Source organism: Balaenoptera borealis (genome assembly GCF_965194805.1).
Source record: "Balaenoptera borealis genome assembly, chromosome: 2".
In the NCBI taxonomy this organism is placed as follows: Eukaryota; Metazoa; Chordata; class Mammalia; order Artiodactyla; family Balaenopteridae; genus Balaenoptera; species Balaenoptera borealis.
The window spans coordinates 157,715,082-157,734,791 of NC_138867.1; the positions used below are offsets into that span (position 1 = coordinate 157,715,082).

Genomic DNA, 19,710 nt, shown 5'->3' on the forward strand with positions numbered 1-19,710 from the left:
CATCACAGCTGTGTAATTTACAGGTCTTTCCCCCCAGGCTGCAAAAACTTCGCTGTGCAGGATCTCTGGCTTGTTCATTTCAAGTGTTTGATCTCTACAACCTTGCCCTAAGTAGTTGCTCAATAAGAGTCCTATGGGTGGCCAGCTTTCAAATGCACATTTTGTAAATTCCATTCTTGGGATACTGAGTTTGCTTAAAGCAAAGGTACAGTGGTCTGACCTAGAGCTCTAAGGTCTTGGTGAGCCAGCTGCTTGGGTGTGGGACCTGCGCAGTCAAGCAGGACCCCATGCAGAGAAGGGTCCCACACCTGGTTTAATGTTCTGCTTTCGTTGTCATGAAATTCTTAATAATTTTTGAACAAGGGCTCCCTGCATTTTCATTTTGTACTCGGACCTGCAAATTATGTAGCTGTTCTGTAGGCTGGAGTGTGTCCTGACCACGGTGGGTCCTAATCAGAGTATTACACAAATATCTGCACATCCCCTGAAATCACCTGCAAAATTAGGTGTGTGTATACTTGTGCGCTTTTTTCTGGGGAGCAAGTCTATGGCTTTTATCAGACCCCCAGGGAAGTTAAGAGCCATTGTTATTAATAATAACAACAATAGCTAACCTTCACTTAGGCTTGTTGTGTGCCAGACTCTAAGGACTTTACCTGTGTTGCCTTACGCCTCACCAGAGTATAATTGGGTTGGGGCAGGGCAACGAGCAGTATTGTACATTTCCCTCCTTTCTAATACTCCCTACTCCTCTGTTCCCCAACCAGAGGAGAGAAGAAAACCACCAACCTGGTCCTCCCTTCTTTTATGGAGTTGGCAGGAGCCTGAACCTTTGTTTGGAGGAAAGGAGAACCACCCCTTACTTTGTCCTGATTCACCCTTCAGTTTCCTCTGCTACTCCCAAGTTCCCCAAAGGCGACTTCCTCTTTTGCCAGACTGGGAAGAGGTGATTGGGTAAGTGGGCAAGGAGCCTCTTCATGTCAAGCTGACTGGTTATCAGGGCACCAAGAAGGAGCTGTAGCCAGCTCACCAGGACTCCTGCCGCCAGAATCCTGACGTAAGCCTGAGTGGCGGGTGCACCTCCCAGGTTGCAGGGAGCTGGTGCCCTTAGGATATGTATGGAAAGGCCAGCAGCCCTGCAGGAGCCTAGATGGGCACTGACTTATGGGGGTAGATTAATGAGGCTTCCTCCTAGTACTGCCCTCTTAACACAGGATAGAGTCCACAGCTGGCATTCAGGCTTGTTAATGTGCTCTATGTCTCACTGTGACTGGAGTGTGAATTCAGGTATATTGCACCCATTTATTTTATGCATCTCACTCTTGGGCTGGACCTTGTGAAAACAAGCTGAAAACTCAACACTGGTGAGCACCATCCCTGGTTTTGCTGTAGCATGAAGGAAATTTATGACCTTGTGAATTTATGGGGTGGGGGGACCTTGGATACACAGGACCCCCTAACTTCACCCTCAGTTCTCTGAACTTTTTATTATTATTTCTTTCCTTTAGTGACCTTTCTGGACTGTTTACTTCCTGTGTTTAGAAATCCAGCTTCACAGTTTTACACCAGATTGGGCCTTTTGGAATGTGCCTCTATTTGTAGTTCAACAAACTGTTATCTGGCTACAGGTCTTGGTTCCTACTTCTTATCAATCTGTTCCTCCGCTTTCTGTTTTTATTGTCCTATTTCTGGCCTCCCCAACAAGAAGGTCTTATTGTACCTGTCCTTTGGGAGTCTTTCCTACAACAAATACTAGATTGTTCTCACTCCCTGGCTTCCTGGTTAGCTCTCAGAGTGGCTGATACTAACAGTGTATCTTCAGCTCAGCGCTGACAAAAAACCAAAACCAAACCAAAAAACCAAAACCCCACAGGAACTACTAGATGTCCTGGAAATTTTCAGTCTTAGTGAAACAGACAAAACAATTTTGACAGGAATGCTGCCTTGGAAGATAATGGCATCCCAAAACAGTCTGAGTTGCTTGCTGCCCTCTCTTGCCGTGCCACTTTCCCTTCTCTGCTGCTGCTTCTCTTCCAAGAAACTTCCAGTCACATTCCTCCCTGGAAGGTAGAGGAGGGGAAGACCAACACTGTTGAGCACCCATTAGGCATCAGGCCATGCATTTCATCCTCAAAATCAACTTGTGAGGCAGGTGATGACAGAAATCAAGGGATAGACGGATTAGGAACTTGCCCAAATCAGTTAGCAAGAAAGTGGCCCTGAAACACGTGTCATGTTCTTAACAACCAGGTCAGGGCTTCCCCTCTTATAAACTCTTGTATTGTCAGCTTCCCAAGTCAGTCTCCTTCACCAGGTTCTGAGTTCCTCCAGGGCAGAGGCTGTGTCTTCCTGTATACATTAGGCACTCAAGAAATGTCAGTTTCTTTATTGCTTTCTCTTCCCTTATCTGTCACTAAGCAGGCTTGAATCTGCTGTCTAATGATGTGCCTGGCATTCTCCGTAATTCAAGGATGTATTAGTGTTTATGCCCCTTGATTTACTCGAGGAAATAATATCAACACACATGTTACGAATAATACAAAGCAGTAAGTACCTTAAGTGCTCAGTTGGGTGGAAGAAGGAAGGAGATTAATGAGGGCAGAAATAGATATGATAGAAATAAACTTCATAAAAGATATGGGGTCTTCAGCCATGGAGGATGAATAGGATTTGGAGGTTAATCTGTGCCTTCCGTCCACAAGCAGTTAACAAGCTCCTATCCTGTGGCAGACATGGTCTGGGTTTGGAGAACGAGGATTCAGGGGAAATAAGTAAATGATTGACTAGGGAAGTGCACTTGGGGCTGAACTTCGGTGCCTCCAGGGAGAAGTAAGAAACCGAAGCTCAGAGCTGTCACATAAAGAACACTGCATCCTATTGAGAGGTTGAGGCAATGGGAAGAACTGATCTTTTCTCTTCCCCCAAAGAATATTTTTTAGGAGGGATGAATGAGGGATGGGTGCCAAATGCCAAGCATCAATTAGTATCCCTTTTAGATTCACCCTCAGCAACGCTCCAGTTTTCTCAGGAAGAAAATTGGTTTTCAAAAGTGTCAGAAGGACACAGCTTTTCCTGGAGATCTTGATTAATCTTGAGTTAATTAATCTCACTTCTAAAGCTGTGAAATCTTAACATATCACACAGGTCCAGAGGGGTCTGGAAAGAAAACACAGATTCAAAAGGAAAACACTCATTTAGAAGATATGTGCGTGACCAGCAGGCAGGGCTCAGTCTGTGCTCCAATGAAAAACTACACACAGTGCAAACCTTAGGTCAAAAGGAAAGTTAGGACCTGTGGCAATTATTTTAATGCTTTCAGGAGAACTCAAAGTTAGAAGGACCATAGAGAACATCCAGTTCTAGTTCAGTTCCTCCTGGTGAAGAAACTGGAACCCAGAGAGGTCGAGCCCCTCACTCTGGGTCTCATAGTTGGTGGTAGAGCTCCAACTGGGGTCTTGGCGCCAAGAACAGTGTTTCAGATACATCAAGGTTTAAAGTGGGTGAAATGTCTGCATTTCCAATGTCTCTGGAAGGATACAGAGAGTGTGGGTAACCGTGGTTGGTTCTGCGAAGGAGAAATGAGTGGCCAGGGAACAGGGGTGGGAGAGAGATTTAATTTTCACTGAATACTTTTTGTACCTTTTGAATTTTGTACAGTGTAAACGTTACCTAATCAAGCAATAAAAATTATTTTTAAGAATTCAGTGGAGTCCTAAGTATTACTTTTTTACCCCATTGACTCATATTTGGGTAAAACATATTTTTCTGACTCAGGCTATCCCAGTATGTAAATGGTTCTGCAGTATCAAGGTTAAGCATTTTGGAAGTGGTCATGGCAGTTGGTTACTGCTTTGTGGCTAGAACAAGAAGAGCCTTCTGAAACTCAAAGCAATGCTATTCCAGAGTCCTAACTCCCTGCCAACTTTGACTGTGGCACAATCTGGCAGGATAAAGCCCAGAGAAACAGAAATCAATTAGGAGTCAGTGATTTCATTCACTTCAGAGCAGGATATAGTCATTAATAAACCTTGATGGAAAGGTCTCTGTTAGCCAAAAGTCTGTCCTTTCCAAGACAACAGAAGATACAAAGGCGGGAATACAACGTAATTCACTAGTAAGTGCTTTCAATGGGCAGAGTCTTGTGCTGGGAGAAGAATCTGGGTGGTCCTTGAGCCCAAGAAACTGTTGCCCAGTAGAGGAGGTGAAAATACCTATGTTCAAAGGGCAGTAACAGTGGAAAAGCTAAGCATCTGCTGGAGTTTTTCCAAATATAGTATTACGAGAGAGGATTATCTGTGACCTGCAGAGATTTAATGCATGAATCTCATGAATGAGTGAGAGGAACCTGGCTCAAACTTCCCAAGCTAGTTTTTCTGTTGGGGTTTCATTTTTAAATTCCAGTTGATGTGGAAAATTAGAAGGTGGTATGTTAGACTTAGGAAAATAATTATAGTCCTGCTACTTCCTGTGCAATAGGGAAAATACTCATTCCTTCATTGGGTATTGAGACCCTAAGGCATTTTGAAGGATACAGAGATGAGATTTACTGTCCTCTTTGGTATCTACATATACTTATCTATTAATATGGTGTACAAAAGTATTATTTTAGTAGCTGTTTAACTGCTGAAGTCTAGAGTTATCCTTATTTGTATTTAGTCTGCTGTGGATCTCCTAAATAATGTCCTTGAAACAATCTAATCATACTATCATTCATTAAGTGCTCACTATATTTGAAGCACTATGGTAAGTGCTTTATACGAATTATTTTCACTCAGTTCTCACATCAACCCCATGAGCTACTTAGAGTGGAGCCTCACGAGGTTAAATAATTTGTGCTGATTCACACACAGTAGAGCAAGGTTTCAAATCCAGGTTGCTATTCAACCAGTATTTAATGACTATGTGGCAGGCATGAAAGGTAGAGGATAAACAATAGAAGCTGGTCCTTGTCCTCTTGAAGCTTATGACCTATAAAACTCTCTGATTCAAAAGTCCATGGTTTTGACATTGACATTACTACTTCTCTATATGTGTGCAAAGAGAAGCCACCTTTTCAAAGGCAATTACTCCTAAGAGGAAACTGGCATCCTAAAGGAATCTAGTCAAGCATTTCTGTTCCCCAATCCTCCTTTCCCTATGCTTACTAAAATTAGATTTCTGTGCTCAGAATATGAATTCTGTGCCCTTAAGGAGAAAAAAGAACAGTCTGCAAGCGCAGGCTGTGATGACAGAACTGGGTTCTCGTCCCAGCTGGGTCATTTACAAACTGCCTGATCTTGAGCAACTAACTTAACCTCTCTGAGCCTTAATTTCCCCGTCTGAAAAATTGGTATATTAGCACTGTGTGTTATTATTAATAGAATTAGGAAACACACACACTCAGGTCCATGTGTTATGAAGGCTTGTTTGTCGAGGCGCTTCTGGTAGCATTGTTTGTACGGTTGTGTACAGATCGCTGTCTGAGAGGTGCACGAAATCTGGTTGATTCCAGCGTCTGGAGCAAACGTGCGCAATAAATATTAGTTGAAAGAATGATCGAACGACTGAAGGCAAGGTCAGTTTCTCAGTGAATTGAGAGGTTCAGATGGGAAGGACATTTCATAAAACAGAAAGTGGATGCAATCCCCCTCCTAAGTTAATGCCCTCTGTTTTCGTAGATTCCTTCAAGTTTCAGTGAACTTAAACTGTAAAATGGGCATACGGGCACTTCCGGCCTCACAGCGTAGTTCTAAGATTAGATAGAATGCAGGACGTGAAAGCATTTGTAAACGAACAGCGCCGAGAAACGTGAGGGTAGCTGGCTATCAGAGACGGCCCACGCCCACAATGCAGCTGCAGGCGCCGAGCCCCCGCTCCGCCCCCTCTTCCTGGTTTTTCCCGGCCACCCGCCCCTCCCGCGTCATGTGATAGGGGTGCTTCGCCGGGCCGAGCTCCTGATTGGCCGGGCTGCAGGACGCCTCGCGATTGGCCCGAGGCCGGCGGGCCCCCGCCTCCCTCCTCCTCCTCGCCGCGGCCCACGTGAGGGGGGCGAGTCACGCGATTTCCGGGAACCCGTCAGGAAGGACATAAACAAAACAAACCCGAGGAAGCATGGAGAGGGGCCGCGGCCCCTGCAGCGGAACCGGACCCAGCCCCTGAGCCACCCCCACACCCGCAGGTGAGCTCCGCTGCCCGCCACCCGGAGCCCGCAGGGGCCAGGACTAGGTGACGAGCCGGGCGGGGGGCGGAGGAGGGCCGCTGGCCTAGGAGGTGGCAGCGCCGGGGCTTTGGGCCGGGCCGGCGCGGGGCGGGGGCCAGGACCAGGGCAGAGTCTGGGGGCGCGCGGGCCGCAGGCTGCCGCCTGCCGGTCACGGGGGTTCTGGCTCCCCTCCCCCACCTCCGGCCCGGGACGGTTATATAAAAGCGCGGGGCGGCGGTAGAGGGAGCTACGGGCGGGAGGCAGGCTAGGCCAGGGGTGGGCAGTGCCGGGCGTCCGCCCTACCAGGCCGCCCGGCCCTTCACCGCTGCCTCGGAGCCCGGGGCCGTGGCTGCCGGCAACCGGCCTGTCAGAGAAGCGAGCGGGTGGGAGGGGCCGGGAAAGGGAGGGGAGGCGAGGCTGGCGGGGGAGGACGAGTGAGAGGGGCGTGTGAGGAAGGGCCGGGGCCACGAAGGTTGGAACCAGGCTGACAGGAGACGAGGAGGCGCGGGCTGGGGGTTGGGGGGCTCCAGGCAGGGGTGTCTCGAGGGTGGCCGCTCCCCCTTCCCGTCCCCGCCCCAGAGACTGGCGAGAGGGGGCCTCCCTCCCGGGATTTGTTTATATGTCTTCTCAAAGCAGCTTGAAGCGGCTTGGAGGCGGAGCTTTCTGCGCAGAGTGGCAGGCCCTGCTATCCAATGGAGCAGGCGGACGAAGGCTGCCAAGCCAATGAGAGTGGGGGAGGCGGTGCCGCGGGCCCCCAAATATTTAGGCTGTGCCGGGGTGGGCTGGGTGGGGCGGCCATGTTAGATGGGAGGGGACCGGTGGTGGTGGGTCACTGAGAGGGGAGGAGACAGGGCAAAGGGCAAGGGAGCCGGGCCGGGGGCGTTTCGGGTGTCCGAAGGCGAGTCATATCGGACGATGAAGTAGCTCAGGGGAGCCTGACCCCGACCCACCGCTCTCCCCACCCGAGCAGAGGAGGCAGGGAAGTACCGAGGGCAGTCTAGCCGCCCCTTGGGGGTGGTTCCTGGGAGTAGATGGAGCTCAGTCTCTGGATTCGCCCTCTTTCTCGGCCTTTCGCTTCCTGACAAACCCGGCCGCCAAACCCTGTAATTGCCCTCCTTTAACCCAAGAAGGCAAACCTTTTTGCTGTTTCTGAGCGAGCTTGAGCTTTAAGAAGGTACTTGGATAACTAGCGGTCTAAATTTCTGCACCAGGCCTCAGATAGAAGCAGTGAGAAGGAAGTTATGTTTTTCTGGATTTTGCACAGAGGAAGCCAGGACTAGAAAAGCCGAGAAAGTTAAGGGCTGGGCGGGGTCTCCGTTTTTTCATCAGGATACCTTCTAAAGATCAGGCCCCTCGTGTTTGCCTTAGCTTAGTAGTAATTTGCCCCTCCTGCTTACATAAGTTGGTAGCTCACTTAAATTAGCTTCATGAGAAAACTGAGCCATGAGAAAATTATTTAGGTTTGAAGGTTCTTTAGGACTGTGTCTTGCGAATGAATACCCTGCAGGTGAGAAATAGGATCAAGATCTGACTTATTTCTTTTAAAAAAAGCAAAAAATAAGATTTCTTTGTAAATCTTGTGATTTGTGGTAAACTGTTTGTCACTTGGTTGTACTTTTAAATATTTTTTTTCCCATTTTCTTGTAATCCACAATAGCTAGGAGAAACACCAAAGATGAAAGAGGAAATGGTATGAGTGATTAGAAAATCACTTATTTTACTTTATTTGCTTCACGATTATTTTGGCATCTTGTCTGCCGTATTAGATGCTTAATTTAGTATTATGTTAACATCACCTTACAATCTGTGACTGCAGTGGTATTGTCAAGGGTACCAGGCTGTTGATGCATCTTTGGTTAAACACTTATGGTTAGGAACATGCCTTAGGTATATCGTGCAGGGGCTATTCAAGAGTTGACTGTTTTTATTTAGGAATTTGCATTATCTCCTATTTTGTTAATCGATTTCTGTATTAATTTGATATGATTGACTCACAGTTCTGTTAAGAATGATATATAAAAATATAATCCCTGATTATTTGATAGACTTCAGCTATTAAATATAATTTTTATGACAAAAATATCTTATTTTTTCTCTTATTCTAAGAATGGTAAATAGATCCAACAGGACTTATTTGGATGTAATTCTTTTATATGATTGATAAAGCATATTTGGAATTTTTAGACTAGTAAGCATAGAAGAGGCTAAATATATCCAGAAGAAGAGATTTGGGATCCTCCACTTACTATCCCATTTTCTATCTGTCATGACAGGGGGAAACAAACTTTTACAAAAACTATGTCTCATCTGGTTTACTAGTTTAACATGTGTGGGTTCTTGGATGCCAGTGTAAGGAATAAAAGAATAATTATGGCTCCTTGTGGTGGTTAACTAAATACAAGTGACAATGAAAATACAGTGAGTTTGCATATTGATTCTATTAATGTAGCACAGTTTTAAAAGATTAAGAGAACTAAATTCACTGTTCGCTTTTAAAGTTTAGTTTTTAGTCAAGATTGACAACTACGTGACTTTCAGTGATTCAGCAGAGGTTTGTTTCCATGTGGGTTTGTACTTGGATGTTTTGGGGACGAATCCTCTTTCACTGTATTCAGTAGTTTGTCTTTCAGGGTAGATAAACTCTTAGACTGGACATAAATTTGTCAGATCATTGGTGCTAATGATTCTAAGATAGGGTAACCTGTACAGACTTCCTGTACAGGGTCAAGTAGTAAATGTTTAGGCTTTGTGGGCCATGTAGTGTCTGTCACAGCTACTGAGGTCTGCAAATTGTAGCATGAAAACAGCCATAGACAATATGTTTGGGGCTATAATCCAGTAAAACTTTATTTATAAGAACAGGCTGTATTTGAAGGCTGTAATTTGTTTGTCAGCCCATGTTCCAAGACATCAGTCTCTGGGTTTTAAGTACTTAGATGTTAACTTATTGCAGCATATATAAACATGAACTTCGGGTAATATTTGAGCACTTGCAGAATGTACATATCTCCTGCCTTGAAGAATTTTTAGAGTAAGAGCACATGGCAACATTGTATTCTATATTTTTATTTTATTTGCAAATAGATGTTTTCCTGAAAAACCATTTAAAGCAAATGTTGGACTATTAAGTCCTATTTATTTAAGAGATGCATTGTGATTGAAAAAAATTTTGGCTTTAAGATGTATCTAAGAACCTTAGTATATTCAAGGGTATGGTCCTATTGAGGTTTAAAAGTGCGTTTAACACATCATTCCTAACAAAACTGTACAGCTGTTTGAAGAGAAGTTGGTCAAGTGAATAGATAACACAGTTAGCTTTTATATATATATATATATATATATATATATATATATATATATATATACACACACACATATATACATATATATATATACATATATACATACAGTTAATTTGGAAGCCACATTGATTGTGTTGTTGCCTGAGATGTTTCTAGAATTACCTAAATAAGGTGGGGTGCTTTTTCAAACAAGACCCCCAAAATTTTAGGTTGCCGCCCCTCCCCTTCCTTGGAAAATGTCAGGTGGTGCTACGTGCCCAATGAAGCGGAGATGCCGTAACTAAAAATATTACACAGGCAAATACTTTTTCATGTGTAGTTTTTTGTTTTGTTTTTATGTAATATTTCACCAGTCTTGTTGATTTGAACTGGATTTCAAGTGTGAGCATGAAAATTCAGGAAAGAGAATATATTGACCTCTTAAAGCTGAAAAGCGTCATGTGGCCTTCAATCTTGTTTCTAGTTCTAGTTAACCTATGTTTGCCTGGGTGACTATGAGTAATTCAATTTATTAATTTGTTAATAGTGGGGATGTTTTTCTATCTCACAGAGGGATATTGGGAAATTGTTAGTTATTGTGTTCTCAAACTCTTGTACTTTGAATATGCTAATGCTTCAGGCCGCTTGAAACCGCCTCCCAAATCTGGATTCAATTTTCTTTCTCTTAGTGATTGCCTCTCAGTTTCTCTTTATTAGGACTTTCCCCACCCTACAGCATTTCTCTACCCACTTAACAGCGAGAAACTTGAGGTCAGAGTCTGCCTCTTATTTCTGTATCTCCAGTGTCTCACACCTTTTAGTGCTTCTGAACTACTTAAATAAATGAGTGAATCGCTAAGCACTGCTTATCTGGAAGGCAATGAAGTCAGTCTGCTATTAGTAGAGATGTTGGGCTTTCTGAGTTGGAAGGGAGTAATTAATCACCATCTGCTCATACAAAAAGTCTTCATGTTAAAATTGACCCTTTTTTGTAAGAAAGTTTATAGAGAAGCTATTTCGATGATGTCTAAAAACCCCTTGAATTCTTCTGTAAATTTTTTTCAGGTACATTCCGTTAGTTAGACTCATTGAATATTCCTTCCAGGTGCACGCGCGCGCACACACGCGCACACACACACACACACACACACACACCCGAAAAACAACAAAAAGACCTTGTGCTTTGTCCTTGGATTTGTCATTAGCTCTTCGCACACTTGGTCTTTGGGTGTTTGGCAAATGTGAGTGAAACCTCTTATTTCTTAGCTGTTTGGGATAATTGTTCATCTATGTAGCAGGGTCCCTTTGGGGGAGAAGCACTGTAAAATCATTCTGGCTAATAAGTCTGATTTACCCCAATGGGGAAGGCTAGATGTGGAGGGAGTTTGATGCAGGGGACTGCAGTGGTACTTTGTGACTGCAATCCCATTCCATTGCCAACCAAGCCTTGTATGCCTTTTCATGACAGTATGCCCTTTTTTTTTTTTTTTTTTTTTACAACTTAGAATTTTTATTAAAACAATCATTTAAATTACAACAATCCCCCAGAATAGAAAATAGCCTTCCCTGGTCTGGCCCTGATAGGAGGCCCCAAAGGAAGAAGGGTGGTTTGACATCTTTGAAAATGGATGGATGGAACTTCCCTGGAAGCCCAGAAGAGCCAGCCTGGCCCCAGGGTGGCTGGGAGAGGCCATCTCCCCGCCAAGGCCACCCCCTCCAGGGGCCTCCAGGCCCCAGCCCTGTCAGCGGGTGAAGCTTAGTCACTGTCGCAGGTTGTCAGTCTCAGGACTTGCGGTTTTGATTTGAAAGAGAAAAGAGAGGGAGGGAGAAAATGGTACTTTGTGACTGCAGTCCCATTCCATTGCCAGCCAAGCCTTGTGTGCCTTTTCATGACAGTATACCTTTTCAATGCCAGTTCATGGCATTCCTTCTAAAATCTATATTGGAACTCTCCTCCCCACTAATTCCCAGCAACTCTGATCATCCTGTCATTCTGTTCTTTTAACGCCAAAACCACTTTTACATTTTTTGTTACAAAGTCATGTTTTCAGTTATTTATCTTTGGGTATTGTTGACGTTGACAAGTTTCTGACAAAAGCGTCATGAGCTTGCTGATTTTTTGTCCTTCTTCAGTTTTCTTCAGATTCTTTGTTGAACACTTATTTTCTTCCGGATAATGTTTTGTCTTGGCGAATTTAAGCTGCCCCTTTTGTTTTGTAGAGGAAGTTCCTTTGACTGCTTGCTACACACCATTCCTGGTACAACTTGCCTTTTTCCCTATTATATGTTTGCCATTCACCAAGAAATTTAAAGCATTATGAAAACAAAACTTAACATGTCCTTGATGTTATAGGGAGAAACAAGGGGCAGGGTGGATGTACTCTTGTTTGAAAGATTCACTGTACTTGAAAAGATTCACTTTTTTTTTTCCTGGCCTCACTGCTCAGCTTGCAGGATCTTAGTTCCCCAACCAAGGATTGAACCTGGACCCTTGACAGTGAAAGCACCGAGTCCTAACCACTGGACCACCAGGGGATTCCCTCACTGTACCCTTTAAACAGCAAGGCTTCAAACATCCTACTTGTGTTGTAAAAGATGAGGTAGACTTTATAGCTTTTTGAACTGCTTTTTAGTAAGGGCTTACATCCTTACTGCTGAATCCTCTGCTGGAGTTGCCCATAGACGAGTAGAGGAGACAGATATTGTAGTTCAACATTATAGTATTTAGAACAACATGTCCTGAGAATATGGAAGATGGACTACTAACTCTGCCTGGGCAAGTTGGAGAAGCTTCCCAGAAAAGACGGCATTTGAACTGGGTTTGAAGACTAGTGAAGGAAGTCAGGGAAGTCTAAAAGGTGTACAAGATGTGTAGGGTGGGGTTGGTTATGAGAAGGCTTCAACTAAGGCAGAGGTGGAGATGGAAGAGGAAGGGACTACTTTGTGAGATTTAGGAGGAAAGAACATTTTTGCTTTCCCTTGTCCTTTAATTCTCTTGGGCCTGCTTTGCACTGTCAGGTCTCTGTAGCTCTGACTTTGGTCTCTTTCCCCCTAGGTTTTTTTTTTTTTTTTTTTTTTTTTAAAGATTTATTGATTGATTGCTGTGTTGGGTCTTCGTTTCTGTGCTAGGGCTTTCTCTAGTTGTGGCAAGCGGGGGCCACTCTTCATCGCGGTGCGCGGGCCTCTCACTATCGCGGCCTCTCTTGTTGCGGAGCACAGGCTCCAGACGCGCAGGCTCAGCAGTTGTGGCTCACGGGCCTAGTTGCTCCGCGGCATGTGGGATCTTCCCAGACCAGGGCTCGAACCCATGTCCCCTGCATCGGCAGGCAGACTCTCAACCACTGCGCCACCAGGGAAGCCCCTCCCCCTAGTTTTTAGTTTTTCTTTTAGCCCCTCATCAAGGTCTGACATGCCTCCCTTCTTCTGTCTTCTCATCTGTGGTCACCAGGTACCTTTGATTCTGACCCAGTGTGTCTCTTACCTTTACTTCATCTCCTTGCCGCCATCCCTTCCTTTACTCCCTTTAGGTTTCCTTTCCCTTTTTTTGAGTCTTACTTTTCATTTTGCTCTATTTAAAAAGAAAACAAAAATTCTTTCACATTACTGTTTATTTTGCGTATGAACAGCAATATATGTCTGAGTTGATTCCCTCTTGGGAAATCTTGTGAGATCAACTTGTCTTTGATACCTATCTAGGTACTAATTATCCATCTCTATGAATTTCCTTTTTCGAAGCCTTTTCCTTTGTATTCAGAGATGTCACTTCTCATAGGCTACAGTGCAGAATGTTACTAGTTATATCTTGTGTTTTTTACTTCTTATGTGCCTTAAACTTGTTCTGTGATGAGACCCAATTCAAATCTCACCTTTTCCTGAAACTTCCCCGACCTTCCCAGGTAGAGATGGCAGTACTCTTCTCTAGTTTTATAGCATTTTCTGAACACCTCTTTTTAGAACTAGCTTTATTGAGGTATAATTTACATAAATTTACACAATTTTTAGTTTTGACAAATGTATGCAATTATTTAACCTCCTCTGCAGTCATGATATAGAACGTTTTCATCACCACAAAAAGTTCCCTCATGCCCCCCTTCACCCCGGCCCCAATTACTGATTTACTTTCTATCACTGTAGTTTTTTCTTTTCTGGAATTTCATATAAATGCAATCATAGAATGTGTTGTCTTTCAAGTCTGACTGCTATTACTTAACATAATGCTTTTGAGATTCATGTTGTTTCGAGTTATCAATTGAGTACTTGTTATTATACGGATGTACCACTATTTGTCTATCCATTTACCAATCGATGCATATTTGGGTTGCTTCCAGATTTTAGGCTACTGTGAATTAAGCTGCAATAGACATTCATGTACAGTTCTTTTAAATACCTGTTTTCACATTCCCTTTCATTTGGAGGTCGAGTTGCAAAATGGTTAAGTATGAAAGTCCTGGAGTTAGCTGTGTTCACAAACAAGCTTTTTGCTAGTTCTGTGGTTTTGAGAATGTTTAAGATTCCCTACTTGTAAAATGGGACTGGTTGGAGATTGGAGCAAGCTGGAAAGCACAGGCCCATTTCAAGCGATAACTCTCACTTCAATTCAAGTGATCTTCCTGAGAATATGTACCCAGTGTTGTCAGGTCTGATTTTTTCCCCCCAAGGGAGTGGCATTTGATAACAGGATACAGAAATTTTGTATGAAATTTCCAACTTAAGTGCTGGCAGTTAAAATTTAATTTTTTCAAAACACTCACTAACGTGTGGGCTGAACAGAACTCATATGTAGGCATTGATTTGTGGCTGCAATCCAGTTTGAGATCTTTGCTTTAAATCTTCAGTTTTTTGGGAATTCCCTGGCGGTCCAGTGGTTAGGACTCGGTGCTTTCACTGCTGGGGCCAAGGTTCAATCCCTGGTTGGGGAACTAAAATCCTGCAAGCCGTGCAACATGGCCAAAAAAACAAAGCCTTCAGTTTTTTGTCTCTTGTTTTAAAATGTACATACTCTTGGTAGAGTGAACTTATTAGGACCTTGTTACATTCGTTTTATAGCTTAGAATAATAACTTGCTGATTTTCTATATCCCAAGTTAAAAACAAATGAATTACTGTAAATGAATTTTATTCTGTTTTCTGATTGTAGGGGGATATAAGAATTATGAGTGTCTAATGGAAGGGTGGGACCAGATTCTTTTTACTCTTTGTATTTCTCTTCTGAGAGCTGCTGATTCTATTCAAAGCTATGTTTTCCCAGCAGTTGGGATAGTCTGCCTCCTTTGATTTATTCTGAACCCTGTTGAGACAAGTATAGTATAGATTAAACTGTGTTTGTATATGTGTGTGTGTTCATTAGAAACTGTGTAAGGTATTATGAGTACAAAGATAAATTTTGTATAAATCCATTCCCTCGAGTTGCTCAGCCTCTTTGGTGAAGCCAGTATAAATACTATAAAAAAGAGAGAAATTGTATGTAATTTTTTGAACAATAAGAGCAGTAATTTCTCTGAAGAAGCCTTTTCCCTTGTAATTTATCCACCAATTCTTTACTGTGTATAGAGATGACTAGTTTGCAACTTTATGAATTACTTTGTGACTCCAAAGATTCTTTTGCTGATTAAACCAGCATGTTGAACATTTCACCCTCATAAAGCTGGAGCGAGGGTGTTAAATGACCTGTGTTGCCTGCATATCCTTTATTCACCCTAGTTCCAGGCAGTTGGGTTTTTGTGATAATTAAGTGTGGAATTCAGACAATCTAGGATTCTGAGTTGAGTTTAGGTTTATACATTCAATAGCAGCCACATCCCAGGAACATCTTACACTGACGAAGGAATCAGGAAACAAAAAATAGCCACCATTTATTGTCTGTTTTGTGCCAGGGCTAGATTCCTTACATATTATCATGAATCACAATATCCCTGCAAAGTAAGAGGGGGAATTCTTGTATTTACAAATAAAAGAAGGCAAGTGAGAATCTGGAATGAAATTCCAAATACTCAATTTTAAAGCAGAGCCTTTTATCTTGAATCTAGAGTTTGTTTCTCAAAGAGCAAGTCTTTAGGAGTATTGGAGCCAAAGAGGCAGCCAGCCTTTCTCAGTTTTGAAAGAACTGACCGCAAAACTGTATTCACAACCTCTTTGTAGCCCTGCGCCACAGCCTCTGTACCTCTATAGTCCTGAGCTGGTGGTTTATATAGCCCATTTCACACTAGGAAGGAATTGGAAGGGAATTTCAAAATTGTCTCTAGTATACATTCATGCTACTTGTGAAAAGCATCAACTCTGAGAAGGGAGAGAGGAGACAATAAATTTTGAGGAAGGGTCCAGATCCCTGATAACAAGAGCACTGAAGTTGTTAGGGTATGTCCCCAGTGTCCTCTATGATGGATATTTCCCTGGAGTCTTGCTGGACGGCTCAAGTGTGATCTCACGTGCACCGCTGTTTTTATGCTGCTACCTTTAATTGTACTGTTCCCTTTTTACATCTTGTAGATTTTTGCAGAACAGCTCAGAAAACAAAATGATTCTTTAAAACTCCAATGTTTAACCTGGATAAAGTACTTTGTCTTAGTTAACAATGTGTGTGTATGAGAGAGAGAGAGAGAGAGAGAGCGAAAGAGGAAGAGAATAATAGTACAACATGTATTAGTCCAGGGGCTTCCCTGGCAGTCCAGTGGTTAAGACTCCGTGCTCCCAATGCAGGGGATGTGGTTTGATCCTTGGTCAGGGAACTAAGATCCCGCATGCTGCGTGGCGTGGCCAAATAAAATAAAATTAAAAAAAAAAAAAAGAAATGTATTAGTCCACTGCCTGGATTCAGTTGGTTTAAATAAGTTTTAATCCTACTCTTTCCTCTACCCTCTCCTCCGTAGACAAAAATTATTTCAGGTGTTTAAAATTGACTGAAATTCAAACACTACTGTTCCTGGAAATTTAAAAGAAAATTCAGGAGTACAGTGTTAAATATTTTTACTATACGATACTACAGGGGTTCAAGACTCAAATTAACAAGCCTGTACAAGATACTTTGGAGCACTTAAAAGATACTTAATAAATATGTACTGAATGATTGACTTCTTTGTAATGTACTCTTTCTACATGAAGAACGTCGCACCTCTTGACTCCTTTTCCAGAATGACCTGTGGTCTTAGGAGATTTCCTCTTTGCTGTCAGTCAACTCTTGTCTGCATACCTGTGCTGGGCATAGCATTGCTTTTGGCACTGTAGTGAAACAGACATGAGATGTAATGGTCGTTCTCAAAAATTTTACAATCTCTGGTAGAAGAGGCAAGGGGTTGGGGAGGAGAAAGAGGAAAAATGTTATGGGCAAAGGCATGAAAAGCTGGAGTCTCACTGCTGGACATCTTTAGTAGAGTGAAGTGGGATTGTAAGTACTTCAAGGATTTGGGGGAAAATTGTAAGCCCAAATACTAATGTTATATTTATCAAAGAGTAGTGGAAGATGGGGTTGGAAAGATAGTTTCCTTGTGTCTGAGTATTTTGAATATTATCCAAGAGATAACGGGAGTTGCTAAAAACTTATGAACACAGTGCTAATATGATGTGGTAGTTTAGGGAAAATAATTTTATAATGGGGCATAAGAACTGGAGAGAGGGAGAGGCTGGAAGCAAGAAGATATGCAGGGCAAATATTGGGATGGTAAATAGAAAATGATGAGGTCCAAGCAAGGGTTGAGAAGGTGGGAAAGGCAGAGTCAGACAGGTACATGCATGCTCTGTACAAGGTAAGTCGTCAGTGTATTTTTGATAAAGAGACTGGCATGATTTAATAACAAAGCAAGTGGGGAGGAGGAAGGAAAGAGTCAAGGCTGAGATCAGTGTTACATGCCTGGATGTCTGAGAGTGATGATACTATTGGCAGAATAGGAATGTTTGGGTGGGGAGGTGGCATGTTGTGTCCGAGGTCATGGGATGCAAGTGATCCAGGGAAATACCTGGATCTCAGATGGTAGGGATGGTGAACTGGTGTGTTTAGGATGAAGAGGTAGATTCGGGAGTCCTCTAGAGAAGACTTTTGAGGCACTGAGAGTAGAGATGGTCTTTGTGATGATAGGTTTGCACAGAGGCATCCATTTACTGGATGACCTTGGACAACTCTCATCCTTGCTGAACTTCTTAAATTAACGTACAAGTGGTTAGACAGAGGGTGGGGGGGTGCTAATAATGCTAATACTAACCCTAATTACTTCACCAGGTTTTGTTAAATGACAAGGTATAGCAGTGTTTCTGTAAACAATTACATCAAATATAAACTGTGAATATTTGTTGCCAGGAGTAATCAAAGGTGGCTGGGGTTAGAAATGCATTCTTTGGTTTTATGTAAAACTGTCTCATGCTCTTATTCTTGTGCTTTGAACAACTTACTTGCCAGGTATCAAGGCTGCAGAAAGACCCTACTAGTATCTTAACTGTCAGTAGTTTTCAGAAATAAAAACTCTTCCCATTCACCTCATGCTGATCTAGAAACCTGCTTTAATGATCTTTCTTATTGGTTCCCAAAGTGGTTTAAATAAGCTCTTGTGTGTTGTCTCTGTAGCCCAAAGATTAACGTTGGACCAAAGCCTTTGGAAAAGAATGGAATAAAATTCTCTGAGAGGGCTTGTGTCTTTATCTAAGACAGCATTCCAAGGAGAGATCACTTTTGAGATTTAGTATATTTTCTTAGCTCCTCAGGATCCTCAGAAAAATGTGGTTTTAATTATTTAATTAAAATATTGTGGCCAACCTAATTTACCCCCTTATTTTTTAAACTCTGAGTGTGAGGATAAAAAGAGACTATTGGGTTGACCCAGGGATAAAGAGTTCACAAGGTGTTATGGCAGAAGGATCCATATCCAGATTGTATTAACATCTAATTAAGATAACCATCTAGATTGAAATTTACTTGTTTTTCAAATTTTGGAGTCTAGAGAACTGCTGTTGAAGGGCAGAGAGTAGCGATTTGTCTGCAGTCATGTTCACAGGATGTATATTACATGATGAAGGGAGAACCCAGCCCCCGCCTTTTCTTTGATGCCTTCCTTGCATAGTCAGTCTCTTCCTCCTCAATGGTTTGGAGATTTGGGGATCTCTGATTTCTACTGTACCATGAAACAGGTAGTGGCTTGATTTAGTAAGCATCTGAAGGTTTGTTTTGTTCAACTCTTGCTGAGTAGTTTTCAGAAGGAAAGGAATTGTTGAGTGGGACATTTGAAGTATAGCGGTTTGGATGGAGTGTGTGGGGGTCCTTCCTCCTTCCCTCCCCCCTTCCCTATCTTTCATCTTGGGGATTAAATCTCAGGAGAAATGACTGATTTAAATTAGGGGTCAGGACAATTACCACCTACAGAGAGAGAACCCAAGAATTCTGCCACCTGAAAGAAATGATGAACATGAACCAGCAGAGTTTAGGAAAGATCAAAATAAACCATGATATATAACAGTATAAATGTGTTGGCCTGTCGTACCACAAACTTTTTTTTTTTTTTTTAATTTCCTTGTGGTGAATTCCTTGGCGGTCCAGTGGTTAGGACTCCGTGCTTCCACTGCAGGGGGCACGGGTTCAATTCCTGGTCAGGGAACAAAAACAAAGATCCTGCAAGCCATGCACGGCATAGCCAAAAATAATAATAATAAAAATTTTCCTTGTGGTAAAGTAAACATAAAATTTGCCATTTAAACCATATTGTGTACAATTCAGTGGCATTCAGTGCATTGACAGTTTTGTATAACCATCACCACTGTTCTGAAATATCCAGAATATTTTCACCACCCCAAACAGAAACTGTACTCTCCCAGCCTCTGGTAACCTCTCTTCTCTTTCTGTTTCCATGAATTTGCCTATTCTGGTACTTCATATAAGTGGAATCGTATAATATTTGTCTTTTCTATCTGATTTATTTCATTTAGCATAATGTTTTCAAGGTTCATCCATGTTGTAGCATGTATCAGAATTTCATTCCTTTTTATTACTGGATAATGTTCCAGTGTGTGTATATACCACATTTTGTTTATCTTTTCATCTGTCAGTGACCACTAGGGTTGTTTCCACCTTTTGGCTATTGTGAATAATGCTGCTGTGAACATGGGTGTACACGTATCTGTTTGAGTTCCTGCTTTCAATTCCTTTGGGTATATATCCAGAAGTGGAATTGCTAGATCATGTAGTAATTCTGTGTTTAACTTTTTGAGGAACTACTAAACTGTTTCTCAGCTGTATTGTTTTACATTCCCACCAGCAATGCACAAGGTTTCTGAT

At 42.5% G+C, this 19,710-nt stretch overlaps 1 protein-coding gene and 1 long non-coding RNA gene across 7 annotated transcripts in view; one reads left to right on the top strand and one right to left on the bottom strand.

The window, feature by feature from the left end:
* LOC309623865 overlaps positions 1-19,710 on the bottom strand; it is a 543,116-nt gene that overhangs the window by 51,903 nt on the left and 471,503 nt on the right. The window lies entirely within an intron of this gene.
* CREBRF (CREB3 regulatory factor) overlaps positions 6,031-19,710 on the top strand; it is a 61,596-nt gene continuing 47,916 nt past the window's right edge. For 4 of the 6 annotated variants that reach the window (XM_082381105.1, XM_082381108.1, XM_082381109.1 and 1 more), the window contains exon 1: positions 6,031-6,157. The gene's annotated coding sequence lies outside the window, so the exon portion shown is untranslated. The other 2 variants (XM_082381107.1, XM_082381106.1) reach the window with 2 other exon arrangements.